This window comes from Mirounga angustirostris, unplaced genomic scaffold (genome assembly GCF_029215605.1).
Source record: "Mirounga angustirostris isolate CCGP_5_RB_7025 unplaced genomic scaffold, mMirAng1.0.hap1 SCAF_13, whole genome shotgun sequence".
NCBI lineage: Eukaryota > Metazoa > Chordata > Mammalia > Carnivora > Phocidae > Mirounga > Mirounga angustirostris.
Genome location: NW_026991721.1, coordinates 27,844,357 through 27,850,690, shown reverse-complemented (window position 1 = coordinate 27,850,690; position 6,334 = coordinate 27,844,357). Strand labels below are relative to the sequence as shown.

The 6,334-nt window shown below is 33.9% G+C and overlaps 1 pseudogene; it reads left to right on the top strand.

The window, feature by feature from the left end:
• Nucleotides 1-2,194: 2,194 nt before the first annotated feature.
• Nucleotides 2,195-2,317, top strand: LOC123858180 (U4 spliceosomal RNA; annotated as a pseudogene).
• Nucleotides 2,318-6,334: the final 4,017 nt, after the last annotated feature.

Sequence of the window (6,334 nt, the reverse complement as noted above, 5' to 3'; positions counted from 1 at the left end):
TGCTTATCTAACTAGTTCATGTTATCTTTTTATTTTTTCCAATTATATGTTATATACATTATACACACATATTATATATATTATACACACACACACACACACACACACATTTTGTCTCCCAAGCTAGATTTTAAGTACCTCAAGAGCAGGAATATGCTTTCTCCTAACTTTGTTGGGCCTGGTCCTACACCCATAATAGGGACTCAAAAATGACCAGGTGAAGGATTGGACGAATGATGCCCTAGAAGGCGGACACTGTGACTTTCATAGATTTTAACAATCATTCATCCAGCACAACAACCTTTCAATGAGCTAAGAGGAGGCTCCTTGAGTCACTCAGAGTGTGAGAATCCAAAAGTAGCATTAGCTCATCAGTACCACACGGCAAAGGCTCCACTTTAAGGAAGGATCAAGATCAATAAACAATAGACTTTGTCCCAAGAATGGAGGTAATTGCATGGCGGGGAGGCAATCTAGTCTTCAGTCTCATGTGCAGCTGCCCAGATGCGAGGCAAGTCCCAGCCTTAGTTTATAATTACGGACAAAGAAGTATATCATTAGATTTGTGTTGTCTTTCCTCAAAATACATGCATCTATCCACATGTATGCATACATGTATAACATATGAACTGATTTCTGATTAACACGAAGGCTTGATATTTCTCAGGCATTTAAACCAAGAGATCACAGTAGGATATGAACAGCAGTACAATCTGGTAATTGGCTGCTGTCTCATTCCATCACAGGCAAGCAAAAGCTCATGGCGGAGCAAGGAACAGTGAGGAAGACACTTAGTAAGGGCAAGAAAAGTCAAGACAGAAGGGAAGGGCAGGGCAGAACAAAGAAGAGAGACACAGAAAGAGAAAATCCAAAGAGGAAAACAATCAACCCAAATACCGAACCCAGAAACACATAATTGTACTTCATAATAATGAATTACATACAAATGAGTCATATTCGTACAAGGTTGGCAATGTACATCATTGTGCTGTATCGAAAAATGCTGCTCATTTTCAGCAGTAAAACAACCACATGAAAAAAGGTCAATGGATTATAATATATAAATTTTAAACTCTTGTATATTGAAATATAGTAAAATTAAAGGAACAATCACATATTGGAAAAATTATTTGCATCAAATATAACAGGCAATGGGTTTTTCTCTAATGTATAATTAGTGTTTTCAAATGAAGTTTTAAAAATTTCAAAAACTCCAGGGGCGCCTGGGTGGCTCAGTCGTTAAGTATCTGCCTTCAGCTCAGGTCATGATCCCAGGGTCCTGGGATCGAGCCCGGCATCAGGCTCCCTGCTCCACGGGAAACCTGCTTCTCCCTCTCCCACGCCCCCTGTTTGTGTCCCCTCTCTCGCTGTGTCTCTCTTTCTCTGTCAAATAAATAAATAAAATTTCAAAAAAATTTCAAAAACTCCAAATGAGCACAGGATATAAGCAGACTATTCATACAAAGTAAAAAAATGATTAGAAAACTGATACAAGGGAAGTTGTAATCAAATAAATGCAAATTAAAGCAACCTGGATTTTTTTTTTTTTTTGCAGCCTGGATTTTTTAAAAGATCCACTAAATGCAATAAAAATATCTAAATTTAATACTTAATTCAGATGAATGTAATAAAGAAATCAATATACTCACTCATTGCTGGTTGTATTACCAATAGGCAATACAATAGAGCAACATATAGCAAGTAAGCAAGTATTATAAAGATGGTCATACCTTCTGAAGAAACAGTAATGTCCTAGAAGTTTATCTTAAGAAATAGTTGGAAAGAAACATAAAGGTAACTGAGTGAGAATATTCACTGCAATTCTGTCCATAGTAACAAGAATAGGAAATAACTGAAATATCCATCTCTAGGATAATGATTTTTAATCCCATAGAATGTTTTAACAACATTGAGACTATTATTATGAAGTTTATGCAAAGTCATGCAAAAGCATTATGCAGTCACGGTAAGTAGAAAAAGCAGAACAAAAGTAATAGAAAAATAAATTTCAACTACGTAAAGACAGGTATTCCTATAGAATATCACACACCCATTCACTGAAAACGTACTAAGCAACTTTTATCTGCTGGGCCTATGCTAGGAACAAGGGATATAGTCTCTGGACTCACACTCACAATCTTAAGGAGTAAAGACATGTAAAAGTCAATGTTACAGTATAGAAAGTACAACAATGATACTTGTGCAGTGGAAGCCTCGTAGCCAATGAGGTTTATCCGAGGAGCGATTATTGCTAATTGAAAAATAAAAGTATACAGTGGGATTGGAATTACATGTGATATTTTAAATTCTTATGTGTTATGTGTACTTTTTTCCATTTATTCTTTTTTCCCATATTACAAGAAAATGACATGTTTATCATAAAAGACTAAGAAAATATAGAAAACATATAAGGCATCAGAAAAGAAACTGCACAATCCTAGCACCCATAGACAACCACCTTAACAGCATGACAAGTTTTCAGCCTGTCTTTTTAAAATATTCATTTCTAGATTTTTTAAAACATATTTAGATGACATGTATATACATTTTGTGATATGTTATTATTAATTAAAATTATAGCATAAGCAAGTTTCTGTGCTATGAAAAACTATGGAAAAATGCTTAATGTTTCATAATCGTCCATAGATAAAATGCAGTCCACTTAGCAATGCTCCCATGGTCAGATACCTTGCTTCCCTGTCTTTCTTAGCATTAATAATGCTGCAATGAATATCTTTATCTCCATTTCCATTAACATTTTGATTATAAGCTCCTAGTGTGTCACTTAATTTTTAAAGCTATACCTTAGTAATATAACTCAGAGACATTTCACCAAATATAAAGTCTTCATAATCCTGAGTATAATTATGTTATCTATAGTAATTTCAAGTAAGGTATTTGAGAAATAACATGACAGTATCTTACAGAGAAAAGGAACACTTAAGACTATCATAGAACATGTATGGAGCATTGCTTTCAGGGGCACTCCTGTTTACAACCTCTCCCCAAAGAGAGATGCTGTTAAAACTCCCATCTCGTCTACTGAGAAAAAGCCAGGAGAGTAAGTGGGAACTCAAATTTGAAAAAGCCACAGCGTTCTAAAATGCATAACTTTTTCCCATAGCTTATATATTTTAAGAAAAAAAATTTACACATTTGAGATTTCTAAAACATGTATTACTTTTAATATGAAAACAGTATCATGAAATAAAAGCTATATGTACATTTAAACCACAGAGTACTTGAGCACAGATAACTAACATTCAGTGAATTAGAACAACTCTTTCTCTTTAGTGTAAAGTTAATTACAGCATTTTTTTGGTGGAAAAAGAATAAAGGATTAAAATACCTAAAGGGACTTTTCCTAAGATATTTATGACTGCCATCATTTTGCCAGGTGATATACTTTATACTTGCTTGAATAACTTGTTTGAGGTCATTGAAATAGTTACTGAAAGTGTTTGTCTTTCCCATTTTAAGGTCATAAAAACTGCAGCCTACTTTAATGAACATGAAGTTCTCAGCACAACCTCCAATGTCTCTGAAGTAAATACAGCAGATAAACACCCATGTCATAAGGAAACTGAGGCCTAGTGTACATTGATGATGCACCAAATCCGATACACAGTGGGATACGGCATGGTAGAAAGAACTGGGCTATGAAATGAGACAATAAAAACAAATGACCTCAGGAAGGAGCCTTTAGAATTGAAACTTGTTGGTTGGATATGAACAGCAGAGGTACATATAATGCACAGCCTCAGGTTTTCTTTTCATAATTCTGTGACAAAGAAACGAGGGAGAACGTTTGAAACCTGTAATGAACATCCTTAATTCAAATATCGTTTAAACTCATTAACTGTTGAGGTTTCATATCTGTATTTATCTTTAAAGGGAAGCATAAAAAGCTCTGTTATCCCTTTAGACATAAAAGAGATAAAGGAATGAAACTTGAAGAAAAGCCATAAATGTAGGAATTACAACATTACTGCCTTATAACAATTCTTCACTAAGAGAATACATGACACAGTACCTTTATATAACGAAGACTAAACAGAGCAGAAACTACATAATGGCTATACCACTGTAGATCAGTTTGAGTCTAACATAACAGAGATGATCACTGATCCCAAGACGTTATGGAATAGTAAACTTAAGATATTGTGCTGCTTTTCAAGTTTACGTGACTATGATTATTTAATTTTCTTTTGTGCGTGCTCGAGTATAGCTGTTATGTGACTACACATGAGAGAACCTGAAATTAATTTGTCTGTATGAGATCAGTGACTGCACAAATTCTTATGAAAACTAACATGCCATGACAATAGTAATTTTGATAAAATTACAGCAAGTACTGCAATTCTCTGCCATCTGGCTGTCTCGTCATAACTACTTTGATGTGCTTTTTATTACTTATTTATGTACTTCAACCACTTGATCGGTAGTGTTTTAAAGCATATAAATTATCACAATGGAAGGTTTTAAATGTTAAAGGAAGACTATCTTCGTATCTAAATGTTGAACTGTTCACCAAGTTAGGAGACTCTTGCCTTTTTGATGGGAAAAATCGTATTCAAGTAAAAGCCATTTTGAGGAACTTCCCTAGTTCATTTGATACAATTTGTTGTTATGTTTAATCCTTGAAGCATAACAACCTTGAATTTTTTCCACAGCAATGCAGTACTATATATTTCACTATTGTTTTGATCTTCATAGCTTGAATTTAATACCTTAAATTTGATTATATACTTCCTATATCTTCCATCACCCTGTAGTTAGTTATTTACCTGAAGACTAACTAAACCAACATCATTTGTACCCTTTGTAAAATGTGGAGGTCACATCAAATCTTTATCTACCATGGATCCCTTTTGTTTTTGAGACTAAAAGAAATGACCTGAAAATTCAAAATACTCAAAGAGATCCACAGAAATTCCTTTTCATTTTTAGGTTTCAATTTTATTTAAGGCCTAGAAACTTCTTTTCCTTATGGTCAAATGTCATCTCCTCATGATAGTCATGTTGCCTAAATACTCTGCCTCCAACTTTCATAAAAATTTGAGTCTCCACTATGTGTTCAGGACACAGAGGCTGAATTATGATATACACCCCTACAGAACACTTTTTCAAATTTGGAAGGTAGAAGACATATTTTATGGTGATTACTGTCATGAGGAAAATCAGTTGCTGGTTTTAGTCCAGCTTCCAATGGGTCAGTATCTGTCTCACCGACTTCACAGAAATAACACTTGTTGATGACTTGAAAAGAAAGCAGAGAATTGTAAGTAATATGTCTTCTGACCGATAAGAATAAATTTAGGGTTGAACAGTATTAGTAAAAAAGCAATTCAGTGACATCTCAACAGTGTGTACAATCAGGACACTTGTCTACACTGATGAGATCCATACCATAATACATACTAAACGAAATTTCAAAAACCTCTCTTGACTCAGTTGGTATAAAAAATTTCTTCTAGATGGTAGAAAATAGCTTAGCTGTAATTCACTTGGAACTAATTTCAGTCATTGCTAAAACATGCTGGGTTGAAAATTAGTGTCAAACGACAAAATGGCATGACTTCTTAAAAGCATTTGAACTCAAAATTTATGTGCCCACAATGCACCTGAATTAAAGTTTCCAGGATTCAGGACTGAACTACAGTTACATATTGCCAACAGTATTCTCATCTCAGTCTTAGAGAAAATTGCACCCATGACTACACCCGAGATTTGGAATGGCATACCTAGGAGACACCATTGTTTATTCTCTTATAATACAAAGCAGGGAATTAGTATAAAAACTAATAAAAATGATATTTCTATAAAATAGAGTATTATCTTAGATTCTGGACACTAAAATGGCATATAATAAAGCTTTCTTTTCCAGCACAAATAAAAATTGTTGAGCCTTTAGTGCTTAACAGTTTTTCAAAATAAAATAAAATAAGCATTTTAAAATACAAATGCATAAAACTACTAGATTGTTTTAATGATAGAGATACTGTCTTATGTTATCCAAACACTTTTTTTATTGTTTCAATTTACATGTGTCCTAAGTTCTAAAAAGTTTTAAGGTCATTAGAAACAGACAAACATCCTCTCAAAATGTTCAGATCCACATTCGTCAGTACCGTGTAGAACTCTCCTTGCTATATACTCCCTATCAAATACACTAAATAGAGTGATGGATGCCTGGCCCAACATCTTTACTGCAATTTCATATCTGAATGTACTAATTGTTTAGTAGTCTTTAAACCATTCCTGTTTTCATTATTTACACACAGCATGATAAATCTGAGGTACTTAAATTCAGAGGGAACAAAATAAAAGGCCT